Source organism: Ylistrum balloti, unplaced genomic scaffold (assembly GCF_031769215.1).
Source record: "Ylistrum balloti isolate Yb309-2 unplaced genomic scaffold, AGI_CSIRO_Ybal_v1 Utg370946, whole genome shotgun sequence".
In the NCBI taxonomy this organism is placed as follows: domain Eukaryota; kingdom Metazoa; phylum Mollusca; class Bivalvia; order Pectinida; family Pectinidae; genus Ylistrum; species Ylistrum balloti.
In genome coordinates this window covers 523,076-544,860 of record NW_026782533.1, presented here as the reverse complement: position 1 = coordinate 544,860, position 21,785 = coordinate 523,076, and the positions used below count along the sequence as shown (strand labels likewise).

Genomic DNA, 21,785 nt, shown 5'->3' with positions numbered 1-21,785 from the left:
AAAATGGTTGTCTCTGGCAAAACAAATATTTTGTATGTAATACAGATGTTGTTTGAAATGTCAGATCAGAGTCCGCGTTTATAGGAAGGCTGATATCGTGTTATCGGCCTGGGTCGATATTACGTCATCGGGATTTATTATGACGTCATCAATAGCAAGCAGTCCGTGAACAGCGGAAAAAATAGTTACGCCAATAAAGAAATAATGCTTAATGCTAAAAAGATGAAGAAAGAAAAAAATAAGGATTACGTTTTCAGTAAAAATATAAAGAATGGCCTGAATACATCCAGTGTATTTCAGGAGGCAAACATTTCAGAAAAGATATATAATTTTTTTTATTTCTTTGACAGATCATCGCCTTGGCAAAAATGAATGAAAGTAAGGGTTATACGGTCAGATAGTAATTGAATTATGTTTCTTGGTTAGTATACAGGTAACCATGTATTGTTTATAACTCATAATGCTGGTAATATTGAAATTATTGTTTAATTACGTTTTTGTTTATATTGTTTCTGAAATGTTTGATAAAAACTTCATGGTATGGTTATTTCAATATTACAACTTTCTACAGCCTTCGGCCTGCTATCAACCATTTGCACTTCTGCTCTTGGCCTAATATCAAGTCATCGGCCTGATAAAGGGCGTGATATCAACTAGTCATGTAAACACCTCTACATACTACATGAAGATATCCTCCGAATAACCAGTTAATCTACAATATTGTATACTTAAGTTACGAATCATTTTGTGCTTACCATACCCATCACGAGACGAAATTTTACCTGCAAGCAATGATGTTACACAAAATTTACAACATTCATTAAATCTTAAGTATTCATTTGAAAAAGAGGATTGGTAAAGATAAAAAATAGCAACAAAAACCACAAAAACTCTCTTTGGTTTACATCTCTCTTAAAAGTATTTGGGAAACGACTACAAACTGAAGGTTTTCGTCTCTGAACAAACGTATAAGATATAACCTTCCAATATGGAAATTCGAAACCAAAACTATTTGACTAAGCAGGTGAAACAATATTTCGCCTTGGATTTGAGAGAACTTGTTCTTTTACAGCGTCTGTGTAAACTTCTGTACAAGAAACCATCTGATATGTAATTCAAACTGTAACACCTGGACTAGACAATGCACTTCAATATTAGGTTTTATGACAAATGTGTTTTCGAGAATTGGTCAATTAATTTCTTTTATTACTCGTTCTATTTTATATTATTCAACCACAAAGCGATGTTGCGTCTTCCGTTAGGTTTCATCTTCACAACCATGTCCTTTCTCGTTTTTAAAAACGTTTAATATCCTCAATAGAAAAATACATTTATCAGGTGAATAACAGATGCTGATACCACCAATACAAAACAAACTAATTTTAAAAAATATCTATATTCAATACTTGTTGCAAAAATGGACATTATAGAAACAGCTGTACATGTACTCATAACAACGAAAATTAAATGGCAATTAAATGTGCTATTTATGTAAATATGTTCTTTAACGTGAAGGTACATAGCTTTGGCAAACAGCAGAAATAGATTATTGAAAATATCAGTCGAGAATTTAATGTATAACAAAACGTTTGGGATGCTTTACAGGGTGTAAATTCTTGAACTGGTAATCCTAACTTCGAAACAGCAGAAACACGAAAGCATGTGTTGATACCATCGCCGTCAAAATGTAAAAACACTTATTTTATAATTCTTATTTCGATATCATTTAAATAGTTGATAAAGAATATTTAATAAATTACATTTTAGCATATAAGGTCCTAATCCTAGTATATAATTTTCCCATCTTTACCAGTTACAAAATAACATCTGGGACGTTTTGTTTATTCTTACGTCTTCACAAAATTTGTTTTCGTTCTTTGGAAATCAAAACTTTTGCATACTGTTTGAACTCCAGCCTCTTCTCTCCATACAACATATTCAGTATGAATTTGATCTATTTAGTGTAGCTATTTATTATTATGTTCTTTTTTATTTTAGTGCAGAATATGTCGTTGCTATTAGGTTATTTTGTTCCCGATATGTTTGTTAAATTAATTGATTTGTACTTTCAATGAATTTCTGATAGAGTGTGACCGGCGGATTTTATTTTTGTATCGGTTGTATAAAGCTAATCACATGTTTGTTAGATTTAAAGCATTACATTGTATTGGCACGCTGTCGTTTTTTCGGAGTTGAAAGTGAACCACGCAAATTTTAAAGACAGGTAGCACGTTATAAAAAGCGGTAACATGTTATAAATAAACACGACAAAACGTTGTAAATCTGAGGAGACAAAACGACTCACAATAGTTGTATGAGTCCATGACATGGGTGTGCCGAATGGCGGTACAGGGTACCGGGGTGTTAGGGACCCCTCCGCCAGCCACCTGTGTCGCGTGTCTGTTAATGATGCGAAGAAATTTCGATCGAAAAGGCCACGTCAAATCTGGAAACCTTATTGTTCCCACCTAACGGTCGAGTAAGATTTTGTAAAAAAGACAGGTAGCCAGCGAGGGTCTAAGAATTGTTTATTTATGCGCTAATTAGAATTCTTGTGATGTGCCGGTCACTCACTCGCTCCCAGTATGTTACATATATAGTCAGATTTCTGATAATAGCAGATTGTTTGTCAAAATGTGAAATAACAGTGTGTTTAACGACTGGCATGCTAATCATTCAGAAGTAAAACAGCGTGTTTCTGTTATTCAATTTAACAGTTTAGCGAATGTTTGGTGTAATTAGAGACATCTATGTTGGTTGTAGGTTTATCATTTCATGACAGGGTCGTTAACCTTACCTTATCTTTACACTTTACACCAACTGTTTTTAACAGCTGGGTACAATAGGATAGGTTTTAATTCTAGGACGTATGAAGTAAGAAGATCAACCTCAAAAAAATTAAAGACTTACATTGTCATGCAAATAATTTCTAATCTCGACATATGCACGTAAAATGTGTTTGGTTAATTCTAACACTTTTTATAGCGTCATACATTACTTTTCGAACACAGTACAATACAGTGCTTACCTGAAAGACAATTTATTACGTTGAACCATTTTTACAATATTAATTGTTAAAACAAAATGATAGATAAAATAAATCCATGTAGCGTAATATGATTTCAATTAAATTGTAAAATACCTTTTGTTTTTGTATTGTACCTTTCAATTGTCGAAGATAAAGTAAATTGGAATGTATCATTTTAGTAAAACATACCTGATACTTGATCCAATGCTGTTTGTCATACAAACAACTGAGATCAAGCAGCTTCAAATCGTTACTGATATCTTGTTGGATATTCGTATTGTGAGTTATTATGTTACCAAATGTATTCGTGGTGCTTGAAATGAAGTTATCATTTATCAGTTGTTATGATACATGCCTTCATGATTATATCTAATTTCATTGTTTATGTAACTAACGAGGTAAAATGCCCGGATTATGTTACGTTGGATTTATGCAGTGTTGGGTGTTTTTATGGAGAGAAAAATGAATTTGGACGCACTTTGACAAAGGTGGTTATCTATTATATATATTAGATGCATTTATATTGCATTTTTGTTGAATTTGAACACCAACATCATGTCGTTTATTTCTAAAATGATTTGTACGGATAACAGCGAAGGGTAGATTTTCAATTATTGAAGAAAATCAAAATTCATATCGAGAATATATCTTTTGAAGGCTAGTAGTAATACAAAATATGACGCACACTTTTCACATTAACATCGTCTGTAAAGTCAAGCCCATTCTCTTTGCACGAACATTTCTCCCCATTACTTCTGTCTCCAATATTGTCTTTTCACGTGCATTGCTCTGTCTAGAACCGGCAGCTGTAATTACCAATTTTGCATACCATCAAACATTAAAGCAGAATTTTGAAACAAGAAATATGATGTACTTTCTAAGAAAGGATTGCGTCTGGAAGAGAACCCAGGTGATAGGATTTTTATGGCGGACGCTGATACGCGTTGTCCGGCTTCGATGAGCGTCTTTTCTTTGAACTCTTCGGAAATCGGAATCAGAGAATTGGTAGCACATAAATAGAGCAAACAGTTGGTAGTAACAGCTGGGAAAGCGTCCGCGTCCCTCTCCCGTACGGAACTTGAAAGAGATGCCGTCTTATTCTGCAATTCTTTCAATGGCATTCAGCAAAAGTGAGGCAATCCTATTTTGATACCGTTACACTGCAGTATAAAGCAAGCTGCGATGGTATCTGAGCGTACTTGAATATCAATAGAGTGACTCAGTTGTTCAACAATGGGCTGATAGTCGTAAAGCGTTACATATTACCGCTCATCACCATTGTACATCTGGAAAATACGGAGCAAGAAAAAACTCTAGTCTCCTTTGTTTTAGACAAGCTGAAATGAAGTATCAGCGATAAACCTCAGGCTATTGTCTTCATGTCTTCATGTGAACAATAGGATAGAAGGACCATCACCTAACACCGTCACACCTGGGTAGCGAGCCAAGCATACACAGCTTCATCTCATAATGGTTGTGCCTGAAAAAAATATTTTATGAACTTGTATCGGATATCAAAGAATAGCATTATCATATATGGTAGAGATGGACCGTGACAAATTCGTATAGTACAAATTAACTTAACCGCAAAGTGTGTAAAATACCCTAAACAGATGCGTAATACGTGATAACATATGTCTCTGCAAAATAATGCCAAATTTTATTTTTTGTCACTTTAAAAGAATTTCCAAATTAGGTAATAATTCTGCATTGCATATACGCAACTAAACAAATCAGAAAAAATGCTTTTACACAGCCTCTTTCTGTTATTTTCATATGTATATCAATAAATTCAGGGCAACCATAACCGGTTAACATGGTAACCGTATTTGTACATCCGCTACCTGTGGCCACCTTTCCCAATCCAGTACATTTTTAATACGCTCATCCTACAAAGAGAACACTTTAACGGTAATTTGAATTACTAGAATTTGTCGATAATGGATTCCTGAAATTACTACGCGCGCATCTCAGCAATTTTCAGTTAATTAATTATGAAAAACGCACTTTCCGAGTACCTGATAAATGGATTTAATAGACGGTAATGTGTCATCTGGAATCTGGTTAGTTTTCGGGATACAAACGTGATTGACACTATCTGTATAGATGTTTGTAGGGAATAGAAGGTAAAATTGTTATAGATATAATATTAAAAAAAGATAGGCTTATCGGGGTATTTCATCTATTGCACAAAATGGTGGTTATATATTTATATATGTATCGTTATTTGTGATTCACCGACATTCTTTATTTTATCTGATTTTATACAATGATAATTGCATGTACATTGTCCATTGTTGTACATACTGATGATATTGTCACTCATTCAACAATGCCCTAGTTTGATTTACCCGGGTTGTATTTCACGAAATATTTTATGAAGGAGATGATAACAATGGAGAAAATGCAGTCCTTTCTTTCGTTGCAATTAAATGATTCCGCGCGTGCCCAATGAAAATGTGTATGCCATCAAAAGGACAAGGGTGACAGGAGCCACTTCAAAAATGCAACAGTTGAAGTACTTTGATATCAAACTCTGCTCTGATGTAATGGGGCATGAATGTAAGTCATTAAGTCAGAATAGGACTCTTATCACAAAGGATCAGAGTTCGTAAAGGATCATCCGCGTCAGATTAATAGATTTATTGATCGTTGTGTGCGTTTCGGTTAAATATCATTCTGTATTTTATAATGACTATATAAAACATATTCGTTCTTGATCCGTGACGCAATGAGATCAAAAGTGCTTGCTCGATTGGTGTTTTCATTAAGATGCAGCAGTCAATGTTATCTACAGAGAGGTTGGTACACCTGTCGAACGCGCCCGCCGATGTGACAAGATGGCGCTTTGATCCGTATGGCGGACATTAGTTGGTGTTGCCTGACAATAGAGAAGGAGACAATGCTTGGTCGCGTGCTGCAGCATGTGTGATGAACCGATACACTTCGGAGAATGTCTCGGCGTTACGCTCACGTCAGTGAAAACATGATATATCAGATGAGGTAATCGACAGAGGTATGAGACCCTTTATTGCCGGTAATGCGAAAATTCGTCAGGGTAAAAAAACGAAATATGAATATAAACAGATTCCATCGAAGATGAAAGAATTTAAACATCTAGATCAGCCATCAGGTTTCGGTTGGAAATTTTCAAAAATCAGTCATCCCTTTATAAGTATTATCTCTATTAAAACGGATTTTCGTCCGAGCAATCTCCAACAATTATAACGCCATTTGTGTTTGTTTTTGGTTGTTTATGTTCCGAGAAAAGACGTATATCGCAAATTCTTATATCCTAAAGAGATGATGCAAATGTTATAATCAAAGACACGAAACAGATTTGATGTATATCTTTTTGTGTGTCTATGGTTTTCATTTGCGTCCACTTTTGGGTTCTGTGGACAATGATAAAGTGTTGTCTGTGAAAACGGTTATGCTTAATTATACAAGAGTATTGATGTGCTATACATATAGCTGGTGTGACTCATATTTCACTACTCGGTTAGTTTCACTATATTATTATAGTAGCAATCTCTTAAAAAGCCAAGTATTGCATGAGCATTGTTCATTATCTAAATAACAAAAGATATGGTTCAAACTCTCAAACTCTGCGCGAAATATTTCGTTCAGCAGATTGAGCAAACTTTACTTTCGTAAGACAAGAAACGTATGAGAAATTTAAATGACAATTATGCAGGCAATTAGTAATATGTAGTTTTCCGTAGAAATGAAAGGAAATATTTAAAATTGCTATAAAACATTTTATGAGAAATATTTCAACTACAATATGTTGATTTCATACAGGTTTCCTTACACTATAAAGGAAAATTTTAATAAAATCATAATGTTATTCTGTTGTTTATTTCGGCACATTTCCCCGGGAACCTTGATGAACAATCAACATCTTAATACCATAAACAAAACCAATAACAATTATAAATCAACAAAATTGTCCATATAATATTAATATTACTGATTATGTATCGGATATCCTTAAAGATATTGTGATAGTTATTTGTATTTGAAAACTCGCTATTCATTACTTCTATTAAGAATGAATATCCTATGCCTCTTTAAAAACAGTAATTGTTGTCTGGAACGTCGATTTGTCTACAACACATTAGATTACCACAAAGTATTTGTTAAAATATTCATCAGGGACAGGAAGGTTTGGAGCCATGTTTTATTGTTGATTCGATTTAAAGGAAAATGATCTGCGGACGATTAATAAGCGTTTGTTCACCTGGATACCAAGCTATATTCGAACAATTGTGCATTACAAGCCACAGCCATGTTACAGAACATGAATGCCAAACATGATGCATATGGTTAGATTTTTTATATTTAACATCAGATAAAATGTTTAGAATAGCTATTTGTATGGAAAATCACTTCATTGAATGATGACATAGATTGATCTCCAACGGAAATGTCTTTGTGGCTATAATATAGATATTAAATGAACAGTGCAGATGTTTGTCGCTAGCAAATTCTGATTCAATTTTGTAGAATTCAAATTTTGTCTTCAAAAAAAGGAAGATGGCGTCATCAACGCAGACATGGCATTTCATCACGACGACAAAGCTGATGTTTATTCCTTATTAGAAAATAGAGTCTGCAAGAGTACTGACGGTATGGCACAATACTGGTCTTAGATCCCAAAAAACAATCATATATATGTTATTATAACAGATAAAAGTTCGATGTGATAGATTTAGTATAAGCAGGTATACAATTTTCGAGACATTCCGTCACTTAGTCAAGACAATACATGACAAACACAGAACATAAAACAAAGTTATATACTATAGCCAAAAACGATATCATGATATACATGTATTGTTGCTTTTTATCCTTCGGTCGTTTGGGTTTCGAATATTGTTTACAATCAGCAAAACTCATCTTTTTTATAAAAAATATATCATTAAAATCAGGAATTTAACGTAATTATGATCAACAATATAACATAATTATCTCGTAATACATTAGAGGTATACACAAGTGTAAAATGATTTCCCCAACTGTGGGAGTGAAATTATCTCTGTGGTGCAAAGTAAGCTACTCATTTAATTAAGCGCAAATAATCTACAAGAGACAATTTGTTTATATAAAAAATTCATGGATTCATGACATATAATGAATTATAAGTAGTTGTAGGGCTGGCTTCAGGAATATTTTTCCGTATAAATCGAAGATTTCTAAGCATAAAACTAAGCTTTCGCAATATAAAACTAAGCTTTCTCCGTATATAACTAAGCTTTCTCCGTTAACTAAGCTTTCTCCGTATATAACTAAGCTTTCTCCGTATAAAACCAAGCTTTCACCATATAAACTAAGCTTTCTTCGTATAAAACTAAGCTTTCTCCGCATAATTTTTTTTCCGTATAAGCTTTCTCCGTACAGAACTAATCTTTCATCGTATTAAACGAAGCTTCGTTATGTTTTGAAAAAAGAGAGGACAAAAAACATTTGGTTTCCTGTTATATTTTGCATATGTAAATATAGCTGAAACCTGCCAAACAATCGACAGAAATCACAACAAAATAAAGAGAAAAATTGAACTGTTTAATGTTATCACTGCTGGCATATACTTGTTGTAACATCGATATCATTCATAGCGTACGATTTGAACGGTTCCTGTAAATGTATCTTTCATAATAGATCACAAACATTTTAAATAAACGATTCTTTTCCGAGTTGTAACCTGAGGGCAACTCTGTTATTTCAAAGCAATAAAATTTTACAATGAGTCGTGACCAAACCGGTTGGAACGCCATTGAAAGCTTCTACTTTTCATGATAACATTAAGGAGTTCATCACCATAAAAATGATTCATCCATGTACACTGAAATTCCATTTAGTCATCAAATCAATGCAACGACTAAGCAAAGGCACACTCTGAAGACATTAGGGGAAAATTTATAATTTGGTGTGGAATGTAGACTACATCAGAGGCGCTGCCTTGACTAAGCGTTCGTGGCACGCGACTTTGTCCTATTACGTATCCAGGTCACGCTCCAGCCCGTCTCAAATGTCCGTCCAGGGTCAGTCAAATGTGTTTACATGTCCACAGAATATGTATAGACTACAAATATTGAATTACATCGAGATTTATATTACGTTCAGCTGGCATGAGGCCGTATCAAAAATTGATTCTCGGATATAATCTGACCCTTAAAACGTGCTCATTTCATACATTCCGTGCATAAAGACGAGTAGGTGGTTTGGAGGGATAAGGTGTGCCATCTTGTTTGTATATGTACTTGTACAGTGCAGGAGGTCAGGCCATTGAAGTGCAAACTAATCCAACATGTTCTAAAGTTGTTTATCAGTCTTTTATTTACTTGAAATACAGTAACAACAGTCTTTTGATTGTTTTAAAAAAATTCTTTACATAGGTCCATGTATTTATAATTTTTAAAAATGAATTGTTTCTGCAATTTTTATAAAATTTTAAACCTTATTTCCTAACAGTTGGGAATGTATTTGCTAACAATGGTGATGACAGTATCAGTCCACAACGTCTGACTTATTTAAGAACCTGTTTGACTTTCAAAAAGAAACTTCATTGGTGAATTTCTCTCAGAGTCAAAAGATTATACAATGACGTATCAGGAAAAGGGTTATGGGTGTCACGTGACATTAACCTCCATCCAGCCCTATCTTTATTGAAGTCCTTCTTTACACAATACCCTCGTTTGATCCCTCCTGACTCGAGGTATCGGAGGGACTTTGAATTGTCACTAGATAGCTTTTAACCTCACAACAAGTGTGAAGACGAGGCATTTCGCCCTGGTTACCTCGTCAGAAAATGACAACGAGGTCAGAGGTTAAACGACTAGCACTCGATCAAAGGACGAATGGCTTACCGAGGTAAGGATCGTGTGCATGACTTAATCAGACTTCAAATACCTGTAACAAATAAATCATAGCGTATATCGGTCTCCGTACAGAATAACTATCTATTCTAACTTTTAATAAAATCTCAATTCCTTTTTTGGTCTTGTCATAAAGAGAGTGTCCCGTCCAAGTATTGGTTTAAATCTGAAGACCCAACAACATCACTCCGAAAGAAAAACGTAGAACAATTAGTGGAATAGACAACACAATCACCACGCACATTCTCCCAAGACAAGATAAACAAGAGTAAGATAGAGACCAAACAATTAGACTGGCTACCAGTTTTTAAGTTTTTGCAAAGAATTGCGCTTCTAAACTCTGCCATTACCGCCCCCCAACACACACACCAGTTTCAAACAGACACATCTGAGACACAAAAATTACCAAGCTCAGTTTTTTATCCATGATTGTGATATTCAAGAGACAGGAGTTAGTCTGTCAAACAGACTACAGTAATATATACAGCAGCATGAATTAGGAATCTTCAAAACAAAACGACTAATTCACAGTGGATCAATAGCGATGTGATATTTCGATAAACGTTCGTTTAAACGGAGACGTAAGGCTAAGTTCAGCTGAAAACTCGCTTCTAGCTAGAGCTGTTCAAAAATGTATTGATGTATCTGAGCGATTTGGCTAGTTATCTGCATTCCCCATCTTTCCTCCTTGGTACTATATACTCTCTTCTTCCCTCCTTACCTACCCTCTATCCTTCTCTTCAGTCCTTCCCTTGTGTTTCAATCAAAAATTATTATTATATATATATTGTTACAATGCTTGTTGTTTAAGTACTGGTGTATAAACTATGTAATGGAGAGGGCTTTATAAGTTGGTATAACTTGTACAAACTTTCTGCAATAAAATAATTATTAAACCAAAGCGACATGCATGTTAAACTTATCACATAATCCCACCTGTTCTAGTGAACCTTTGCCACCTGCGTCAAGGGTTGGTTACAAAACCAAAAATATTGCTTTGGTATATGTTGGTATTTTATAATGAAAACTGATATGCCAATTTGTTATAAATATACATACGTTCGGATTATAATAGTTCATCTGAATTGATTTTCACATAACAAAACTTTGAACTGTAAGTAACGGTCGGGAACTTCACTGTCATTATCACATATATATACATATGTATACCATTCATGTTGTTATAGAATATAGTCGTACATTGGGCACGTTGCTAAAAACGAATTTAATGAACTATTTCTCATAATAAAAACAAGAATATTTTGTCAGGAATTAAGCATACTTATTTATTACATATTTAGAATAAGATAAAGACGAAACAACAATCTCTGAAGAAGTTAATTTATTTGAGAATAAGGATAGCAGAAAACCCTGTTCACTGGAAACATGCTGTAAAATAAATCTTTACACTTAACTTTGAATCCTTATGATAATTACTTTCTCAACTGTACTAGTAATTACATCAAAAGAAAACCTGATTTAAGGCTATGTTGGACGATGTTAAAAACATAATTAAGAAAAATGTTGAGAATAAAATATGAACAAGAAATGTAAATGTATTTTCTGTATTGATTTGTGTCTTTCCGGATCGAGATAAAATGAAACGGAAATTCCGGGGAGAATGTTTTTCATAGTTTGCTAAATTTTTGATTTCTTGGAGAGTAATGAAATTCCGGTGAATTAACCGGATTTTCATTACCCATTTCATTACAATGAAATAACGGACTGGTTACAATGGACAACGGTGACAAACAGATGCAGGGGTCGAAAATGAAAGTGAAATTAATGAGCATATGGCCTCGCTAAAATATTCTATAAATGATATAAATATCAAATTCATTGTTGTGTTCGAACATATCCGTCTGTCGAACGCATTACGCACGTAATACCGAGAAGATGAAAAGATTATTATTCTTAACATCAAATGAAAATTTAAGAAAGGGATTTAATTACCTTTAATGAACCTAGCCGATTTCACATAATTATGTTCAAACTTAGAAAATTACGAAACAAATTACTCAAGTGAATTATCATTGGTGACTAGAGCGGCGGACATTTTATCGTTTGATAGAAGCCGCCGAAGTGTATTTATATTGCAGGAGTTCATTATTCCGAGGTGATCAAAGTTGTCCGTGTTAGAGGTCTGACTGGCCATTTAATTACCTCTTCACGTGAGCTCATTCCTTGTCATCAAACGGGGACGTTGGAAGTCCTCTTAGGATCTCAATCCACCTGCTGGTCAGTCAATTCAATTTAATTCTGTGTATCTAATTGTCACACATGATAATACAGATCATATGAAACAGAAAATTGTACTCATGGATTGTAAAATATTCCCTCATAGCCACTCACATCCTTCTGGTGTCCATCCTGAACTCCAGCTAGCCTTCTGTCAATGACAGCGGGCGTGTGTTATCAGAAACGAAGATGAGTTGTAAAGTATCACATTATATTGATAGTTTTGTTGCTAATTACTGAGTTTGTAAAATTTACATTTACGTAAATGTAGTATTCATTTATGTGAATTTTCGACCTGTCTTTACGATGATATCGATATGAAACAGACAGTTATCCGCAGAAAATTCAAATTTCTCGACGAGTCATAAATATGTTGATAGTTGTGTAATATATTAATTTCGCAAGGAAATGAACGATATTTTTGATAACCTTTTCACTTTATGTAATGAAATAGTAAACAAGAATAATTACAGAATTGAAGAATATTACTTAAACTAATAGCTCCGTAAATAGTTACAGATGATAAAGTTTTGAGTAGCATGAAATTTGTAAGGAAGTTTACATTAAAGACAACCTGTATCACGAGACCACCTTTGTTAGGAGACAACCTGTATTAAACGACCACTCTCAAAACCCTGCTTGTAGAAGAAAACAACACGGGAATATAATGCACCAGGCTTTTCTGACACAGCTTAAAGGGAACCCCATCATACAAAGACAACATACTGAATCTAAAATTCATTAATATTTTTACTTTATCTATTATTAAAAGCGAAATCGTCGTGTGCTTTTTATCAATGAGCAAGCACTTAATGTGGAAATTACCTTAAACATTATTGAATAATTAATATATACATGAGTGTCGTTAATTCTCTAACATCAAACGCCAACATTACCGAGAATAATCAACGCAGAAAACTCACCGGATTCCACCATACAAAACGAGACCTCTTAAGGAAAGCATTGGCGAATTGTTGGAGCCGAACGCCAGGCTATTCAAAATGTTGTTTTTTTGTAAAAATGAAAATTCCGATATAGACACATATTGGGTTGCATAGGATAGGTAACAGAAATGTACTTATATCCTTCCTCTGAGACATTTTGCAATTCCTGTTTGTAATTCGTTATATTTTTACATCTTGTGTAAAGTATTGTTAAATCTTGTGATTCAAAATAATGTTATTTATATTCAAAACTTAATGGAATAATTTTAAAATATCACATGATCTAGAATATAAATCATAAAAAATTGAATATAAATTACAATATTTAGAATATATATCGCGGACTATGGAATATTAAATATTTTAACACACCCCGTTTTGTTATCTAAAAGTAATCAAAAGTAAAAAAATAATTTGTTTTTGCAGTGAACTGAAAGCTTGTTTACGAGATAAAGTTAAATAGGTACCCGTTAAGAGACAAAATATGCAGTAACAAGTAATTGCCGTGTTTTGAAACATGTATATGTATATCAGGGTCACATCTCACTTTTCATTTCAACAAATGACATATTTTCGTCCTCTGACCTACACCAGAGCTGTGTACTTGACATCTTTTTAATATTATGAGATATATGATAATTCCGAAATGGAGTAGGGCGGAGGGGGGGGGGGTAAAATTTTCTAGTCATTCATGCTACCTACAACTATATAATATAATGTCAATATTTGATTTGTCATTGTCGGCTTATTGAAATATAGACTATCAGCACGGGTATGGAGACGCGATCCATGTAAGTGTTATTTCAAAGATGAAAATTTCCTTCTTAAGCGTGATTACTATACATAATTGTGTAATCATTTTATTGGGCACAAGTTTTACAACTTATATACAGCCCTTTTCCAACATATTAATACACACATATTATATTTTCAAGGTGACCGTATGATATAAAAACGATGAAACAATTATAAGACAGTTGAGAGAGAGAGAGAGAGAGAGAGAGAGAGAGAGAGAGAGAGAGAGAGAGAGAGAGAGAGAGAGAGAGAGAGAGAGAGAGAGAGAGAGAGAGAGAGAGAGAGAGAGAGTATACTTTTTATGTATGTAATATATGTTGATCAGGTCAGTAGATTTTGTTTTAAGGTGATAGGTATTCTAGCAGTCTATAAAAGACCTCAAACATGATATTTAATCATTAATCATTACGCATGAATTAGGAAATTGATTACCCCTGTAAGAAAAACGAAGAGATCTGATTGGTTAAAAATTATGAAGGAAGTAAAGCCATGTCTTGTGATGAACAAGTCACGTGACTTTGTATTCGGTTTGTCCAAGGATGCATGTAGAGGACATTATACGCCCATGGTGTGTTTTCTGATGCACCAGAGACGTGTAACATATTAAATGTCTCTGGTGTACACAAACCCCATAACTTTGTGTCTCTGATAATAGAAATGGACAAATGATATGCCATAATCTTATACGATGAATATTTTGAAATAATTATTTTCTTATATGAATAACAAGGACGTATTTTTGCATATTGTATAACAAGGACTGGGTCTCATAATCAACATTGTTTATTCAGGAACACGTTTAAATTTCAATTCACACGTGTACCAACATTTTCAGACGAAAACTATTGTAGTGCTTTTTGATACAGCACGGACTATGACGTTTGTACATACCACAAAAGATAACACTCGCATACAGCGGAAGTTCGGTAGAGAAGGCAGTGTAGTAAGTTCGGCAAATAGGAGCTGTGTATTGCCGTAGGCTGTATTAGCCACGTGGACATTTTTTTTCTTTTTGGAAGAATCAGTACAATGTTATCTCTCGTTCATGACGTTTAGATTAACTTTGTATTCAGAATATTTCTTTAATCAATAGCAAATGTCTTTAAATGGTTAAAACAAATACAAATACACATCATGTAAATGTGCCCTTTTTGGGGATTCCATAAATATTTTTTGGTAAACTTTCAGCAAGCATCGGTGGTTCAGTGGTAGAATTCTCGCCTGCCACGCGGGAGGCCCGGGTTCGATTCCCGGCCGATGCACATTTTTGATAATATTTTTCAAAATGATAACGGGAGTTCCGACCAAGAATTGATTTGGGGAACGGGATCCAGAGCTCGAGAGAACAAGGGATCTGGCCGCTACCGTTATATCTCACGTGTAATCTAGAAATGTGGTTCACAGTCGCGAATGTTAAAACAAACTGAAATGCTTATTATGTGAATCTTTACCTGCAAAATTGACATTAAAATGTCTAAATTGAACTGATTATTTTGTTCTCTTTCAGAATTTGAACAAATTTGTCTCAGTTGATTAATCGTTATTGATAAGTAAATATATATGAAAAAAAAAATCTTTTCGAGCTTGAGGGAAAATTGTCTTAAAGAGGACAGGATATCAGAGAAACACTTTTTAAATATAGAGATTAAGTCTTTTTCTCAATTTCTGATAGTCAGGTATGAAGCATCGGTGGTTCAGTGGTAGAATTCTCGCCTGCCACGCGGGAGGCCCGGGTTCGATTCCCTGCCGATGCACGTTTTTGTTATCCAATGGAAGGAGCAAAAAGTCTTCTCACTCTTTTATATATTTTGATGTTTGAGTCATTGTAGTTATAGTACCTAAGTTGGTTATAAGTTTAATTCTCGCCTGCCACACATACGACCTCCGTGATGAGATTTATTACACACTGAAAGTTTTCGTTAATATCGGGGGAAATATTTTGAGAAATCCCGACTAAGGAATGACCCAGGTATAATATCCTGGGACGTAAATACTTTCCTCATACACCCGGTGTAATCAAAGGAAAGAAAACCACGACAGATGATCAACGATAATACATATGATACAGAGGAGTACCCTTACAACGCAATAATCCCATTATTCATATCTAAACTTTGTCATAAAATCTTCAAAACGTGAAGAGAGTTCCAAATATCGACTCATATTCAAATGACTTAATTTCTCGGTAACAAATAATCGTTTATGTTCTTTTAAGATTGCCTCACAGTTTATGGAATAAGACAAACCAACCCAGACTGAACCTCTAGAGAATAGATGTGATATGTCGAATAGTAGATATGAAGCATCGGTGGTTCAGTGGTAGAATTCTCGCCTGCCACGCGGGAGGCCCGGGTTCGATTCCCGGCCGATGCATGTTTTTGATATCCAATGCAAGGGGGGAAATTCTCCTCACTCTTTCATATATTTGGAAGGATGAGTCATTTTAGTTATAGTACCTAAGATGATAATATTTTAATATGTAAAGAAAACATTTCATATCTTCTTTCTTTATTTATCAAAGACAACACCGTAGTTTCCCTGTAAAATACTCCACCAAAACACGAACTTGTTCTACATATATGAAATGAAATGAAATAGAAAGTAGCCTGTCGTATGAAAATGAGGAAATATTATGAGAATTACGACCAAACACTGATCCATGGGTAATATCCAGGGATATCTCCCGTGTAATCAAAGGAAAACAGAGCACGAACGATGATCACAGATGTTACAGGTGATTTTCAAACTATACCTCGAAATCTTCAGTTACCGAAAAGAGTTTGTGATATTCTAGGTTACAAATAAAATACTCTTTTTTCTTCGGAGATAACCTAACAGTAGGTGAATCGGCCGAACCATTAGATATTATTGTACATCAAAAGAATAATAGATGTTCTCAAATACTGATTTCTTTATATGAAGCATCGGTGGTTCAGTGGTAGAATTCTCGCCTGCCACGCGGGAGGCCCGGGTTCGATTCCCGGCCGATGCACGTTTTTGTTATGCGATGGACGGAAAAGGAATTTTGCGATCAATTTGAATAACTGAGAATTTCACTATAACTATCAAATATAATAATATCTTATAATGTAAATGATTTAAGACGATGTGGATGTTAGTTTGCCCTAATGGCCTGTCGTTCATTACATATCTTGTTTATTTATTCATCAATGACGAAACCGTAGTATTCTCCATAAAATACTCCAACAAGACACAAACTTGTTCTACAACAACCGCTATGTTGAGATTTCCCATGAGTTAGAAAGTACTCTGTCGGAAAACACATCTAAGATGAACAAAACACGAGGAACTATTATGAGAAGTTCCGACCAAGGAATGGTTCGGGGATAATATCCAGGGATATTCGATACTTTCATCATATCTCGTGTGTAATCAAAGGAAGGTAAACCACGACCGATGATAACAGAGTTGTCATGTGTTCTTTCAAAGGTAAGAGAGTTTATGATATTAAATTGTATTTCAATAACTTCATTTCTCTGTTATTTTCTTTCAGCATTACTTAACAGTTTATTAAATACAACAAACCATAAGATATTACACCTTATGAGATTACAGGATTTTTCGCAAATAGTGAATTTGATGTGAAGCATCGGTGGTTCAGTGGTAGAATTCTCGCCTGCCACGCGGGAGGCCCGGGTTCGATTCCCGGCCGATGCACCGTTTTGTTATCCAATGCAATGGGAAAAAAGTATATTTTTTGATGTTTGAGTCAATTAAGTTACCTAAGTGAGTAATATCTTGATACGTAAAGGAATCAGGTTATTTCTTCTCTCTTTATTCATCAATGGCGACACCATATCTAGAAATGAGTATTTGAGAATATCCCTTATCCTCTTGTTGTACAATATGTAATGGTTCGGCCTTGTCTTTTGACTGTTAGGTTATCTCCGAAGAAAAACGGTACTACTTACCTCATATCCCCGGTATAATCAAAGGAAAACAAAGCACGACCGATTATCACAGATGATCACCCTCACAACACACTAGTGATGTGTTCGATTCCTGGCCGGTGCTCTGATCGATGTATTACAACTAATTGGTCGAAATGAAACGAAATTTCTATATACAAAACATGATAACATGGTAAATTGACATGACAAATATGGTAATATCATTCTCCATATCAAAAAAATGTCTCAAAATCTTAAAGAAGATAGGAAAGTTTGTGATATTGAATTATATTCCAATCACTTCATTTCTGCGTTATTTTGTTTCAAGATTACCTAACAGTTTATGAAAGAAGACAAATCAACAGAGATTGAGAATTTTCTTATATGTTGTAATTTAGATATACAGCATCGGTGGTTCAGTGGTAGAATTCTCGCCTGCCACGCGGGAGGCCCGGGTTCGATTCCCGGCCGATGCACATTTTTCTTTACCAATGCATGGAAAAAATGTCTTCGCTTTCCGATAGATTTGAATAATTGAGACTATAAATATTATAGTTAATAATATTTTATAATGAAAACGATTTAAGATTTAAGAAGATAGTACTCGTGTAAGGCGGAAGTTCGGTAGAGAAGGCAGTGCAGTAAGTTCGGCAAATAGGAGCTGTGTATTGCCGTAGGCTGTATTATTCACGTGGACATTTCTGTCTTGTCTTTCTGGAAGAATTAGCACAAAGTTATCTCTCGTTCACGACGCTTAAATAAACTTTGTATTCTTAAGATTTCTTTAGTCAATAGCAAATTTCTTGAATTGGTGAAAAACAAACAATACACATTATGTAAATATGCCCTATTTTGGGATTCGAGAATTATTTTTTTATTATTTCTTATCAACAAGCATCGGTGGTTCAGTGGTAGAATTCTCGCCTGCCACGCGGGAGGCCCGGGTTCGATTCCCGGCCGATGCACGTTTTTGTTATTATCCAATGCATTGACAAAGTCTCTTCGCTCTCCGATAGATGTGAATAATTGAGACTATAAGTATCAAAGCTAATAATATCTTATAATGTAAAGTAATTAAGACGATGTGAATGTTAATATTCCTTAATGGCTGTCGTTCATTACATGTCTTTTTTTATTCATCAATGACGAAACCGTAGACTTGTTTTAAGTACAGCCTCTATGATGAGTTTACTTATCAACTGAAAAGTAGCCTTTCGGATGAAAATGAGGAAATATAGTGATATCAAACAAAACTCAAAGACACAGCTATCATACCATGGTAAATGACATGACTTATATAGTAACCCAAATCTTATAATCAAACTATGCCTCGAAATCTTCAATTACCGAAAAGAGTTTGTGATAGTAATGCATATTGGCATCACTTCAGTTCTGGGTTACAAAAAAAACATAAGAGAGTTTGTGATATTAAATTATATACCACTCACTTCATTTCTCTGTTATTTTCTTTCAACATTACCTAACTGTTTATTAGATACGATCAACCACAAGATATTTTATCTCAAGAGAATACAGGAGTTTTCGAAAATGTTTTATATAATGTTATATATGAAGCATCGGTGGTTCAGTGGTAGAATTCTCGCCTGCCACGCGGGAGGCCCGGGTTCGATTCCCGGCCGATGCATCTTTTTGTTATCCAGTGCATGGACAAAATTTCTTCTTTCTCCGATAAATGTGAGTTAGTAAGACAAAGTATTAAAGATAATAACATTTTATACTGAGAGGAAAAAGAAACTCTTATGCAAGGTACCCCGCAAAATCAGGTCCCTAATCAATTTGGAATCCATTCGCACATTATTCCGTCTCATCCAAAGACTACATGCCACCGGAAGGGTTGCAGACCTCATGTGACGACGCGTCGGCAGGGTAGAGCAATGCGACTTTCGCACCTACGCACTCGCTTTCTGACGGCCACGGAAACAGCAAGGAACACAATTGTGCGTCATCATGTTCCAATTGATCCAAAGACAGTGCGTACTCGACTGCGTGCCTTCGGTCTAAGACCGCGGCGGCCATATGTTGGACCACAGCTTAATGCGCGGCGACGTGCCAGACGAATGCAATGGCTGAACGCATATTTCGTAAGACGCTTCCCAATGTAAAGTTAGAGAAGGGCCCTGTTCTCAGATGAGTCCAGGTTTTCGCTTTACCGGGCAGACGGCCGACGTCGTGTCTATAGACGTATCCACGAGCGCTATGCAGATGCTTGCTTGATAGAGAATGACCGCTTTGGAGGAGGATCGGTCATGGTATGGGGAGGGATTGCGAATGGTATCAAGACTCCTTGGTCGTTATTCAGGGAAATCTCACGGCCGTCCGCTATAGAGATCAAGTCATAGCGCCGCATGTTGTTCCTCTAGTACAGCAGCGTCAGCTGACGTTTTAGCAGGACAATGCCCGGCCGTATGTAGCGAGGGTTTGCCGTGGTTATCTCGCAGCAAACGATGTCCCCACCCTAGACTGGCCCCATACAGCCCTGACCTCTCCCTAATACAACATTTATGGGACGAGTTGGACAGAAGGATAAGACGTAGGCCGAATCCTCCAATCAACGTCGCTCAGTTGGCGTTGCCGCTGGATGAGGAATGGAATCGTATACCAATGAGGAGGGTTAATACCCCGATCAATTCAATGCACAAAAGAGTTCGTGTAGTTATTGCAGCTCGCGGGGGGCACACACGATATTGATAGGTTCAGAACGCACTTCATTTTGAGTGGGGTACTCTTGAATCAACGTCAAATTTGAAAGGTTTACTTAACGTACACGAATGAAATTCTCGTAGATGACAGAGTGATCAACTATCTTCCAGTTACACCATAATTACATTCTAAAACCCTTTTCTATTTCCCGTAGTTGACATGGAAATTCCTAATTGCGTTTCTTTTTCCTCTCAGTATATAATGTAGAGGAATTAAGACGATGTGAATCTTAATATTCCCTAATGCACTCCACTTCGGTGTCGCTATTGATAAATGAAGAAAGACGAAATGAATTGATTACTTTACATATTAAAATATTACCAACTTAGGTACTATAACTAAAATGACTTAAACATCAAAATATATGGGAGAGTGAAGAGACATTTCCCCATTGCACTGGATAACAAAAGCGTGCATCGGCCGGGAATCGAACCCGGGCCTCCCGCGTGGCAGGCGAGAATTCTACCACTGAACCACCGATGCTTCATATAAGACAACATTAAAATATACCGATCCAATCCCAAAAAAGGGCATTTTTACAAACTATGTATTTAGTTAAAGAATTTAAGACGATGTAAATTTAATCAAAGGAAAACAGGGCACGAACGATGATCACAAATGTTACAAATGATTACCTTTACAACATACATGTATTAGTCATTATATTCAAACTCTGCCTCGAAATCTTCAATTACCTGAAAGAGTTTGTGATATTCTGGGTTACAAATAAAATACTCTTTTTTCTTCGGAGATAACCTAACAGTAGGTAGAATCGGCCGAACCATTAGATATTATTGTACATCAAGAGAATAAAGGATGTTCTCAAATACTGATTTCTTTATATGAAGCATCGGTGGTTCAGTGGTAGAATTCTCGCCTGCCACGCGGGAGGCCCGGGCCGATGCACGTTTTTGTTTACCAATGCATAGGAAAAATGTTTTCCCTCTCCGACAGATTTGAAAATTGAGACGGAAAGTATTAAAGTAAATAATATTTTATAATGTTAACAATACGTTATTTTACACGAGATCACAAAAGATAGAACTCGTGTAAGGCGGAAGTTCGGTAGAGAAGGCAGTGTAGTAAGTTCGGCAAATAGAGAGCTGTGTATTGCCGTAGGCTGTATTCTCCACGTGAACATTTTTTTCTTTCTGGAAGAATCAGTACAATGTTATCTCTCGTTCACGACGTTTAGATTTACTTTGTATTCAGAATAGTTTTTCAGCCAATGGCAAATCACCCTAAATGGTGAAAAAACAAGCAAATACTT

The 21,785-nt window shown here is 35.4% G+C and overlaps 9 non-coding genes across 9 annotated transcripts; 8 read left to right on the top strand and 1 right to left on the bottom strand.

The window, feature by feature from the left end:
* Positions 1-15,074: 15,074 nt before the first annotated feature.
* On the top strand, positions 15,075-15,145 carry Trnag-gcc (transfer RNA glycine (anticodon GCC)). The gene has a single exon. It is a non-coding gene; the product is annotated as a tRNA-Gly (tRNA).
* Positions 15,146-15,566: 421 nt separating this feature from the next.
* Trnag-gcc (transfer RNA glycine (anticodon GCC)) lies at positions 15,567-15,637 on the top strand. The gene has a single exon. It is a non-coding gene; the product is annotated as a tRNA-Gly (tRNA).
* Positions 15,638-16,185: 548 nt separating this feature from the next.
* Positions 16,186-16,256, top strand: Trnag-gcc (transfer RNA glycine (anticodon GCC)). The gene has a single exon. It is a non-coding gene; the product is annotated as a tRNA-Gly (tRNA).
* A 548-nt stretch (positions 16,257-16,804) lies between these two features.
* Trnag-gcc (transfer RNA glycine (anticodon GCC)) lies at positions 16,805-16,875 on the top strand. Its single transcript has one exon. It is a non-coding gene; the product is annotated as a tRNA-Gly (tRNA).
* A 615-nt stretch (positions 16,876-17,490) lies between these two features.
* On the top strand, positions 17,491-17,561 carry Trnag-gcc (transfer RNA glycine (anticodon GCC)). The gene has a single exon. It is a non-coding gene; the product is annotated as a tRNA-Gly (tRNA).
* A 638-nt stretch (positions 17,562-18,199) lies between these two features.
* Positions 18,200-18,270, top strand: Trnag-gcc (transfer RNA glycine (anticodon GCC)). Its single transcript has one exon. It is a non-coding gene; the product is annotated as a tRNA-Gly (tRNA).
* Positions 18,271-18,688: 418 nt separating this feature from the next.
* Trnag-gcc (transfer RNA glycine (anticodon GCC)) lies at positions 18,689-18,759 on the top strand. The gene has a single exon. It is a non-coding gene; the product is annotated as a tRNA-Gly (tRNA).
* A 609-nt stretch (positions 18,760-19,368) lies between these two features.
* On the top strand, positions 19,369-19,439 carry Trnag-gcc (transfer RNA glycine (anticodon GCC)). Its single transcript has one exon. It is a non-coding gene; the product is annotated as a tRNA-Gly (tRNA).
* Positions 19,440-20,927: 1,488 nt separating this feature from the next.
* On the bottom strand, positions 20,928-20,998 carry Trnag-gcc (transfer RNA glycine (anticodon GCC)). The gene has a single exon. It is a non-coding gene; the product is annotated as a tRNA-Gly (tRNA).
* Positions 20,999-21,785: the final 787 nt, after the last annotated feature.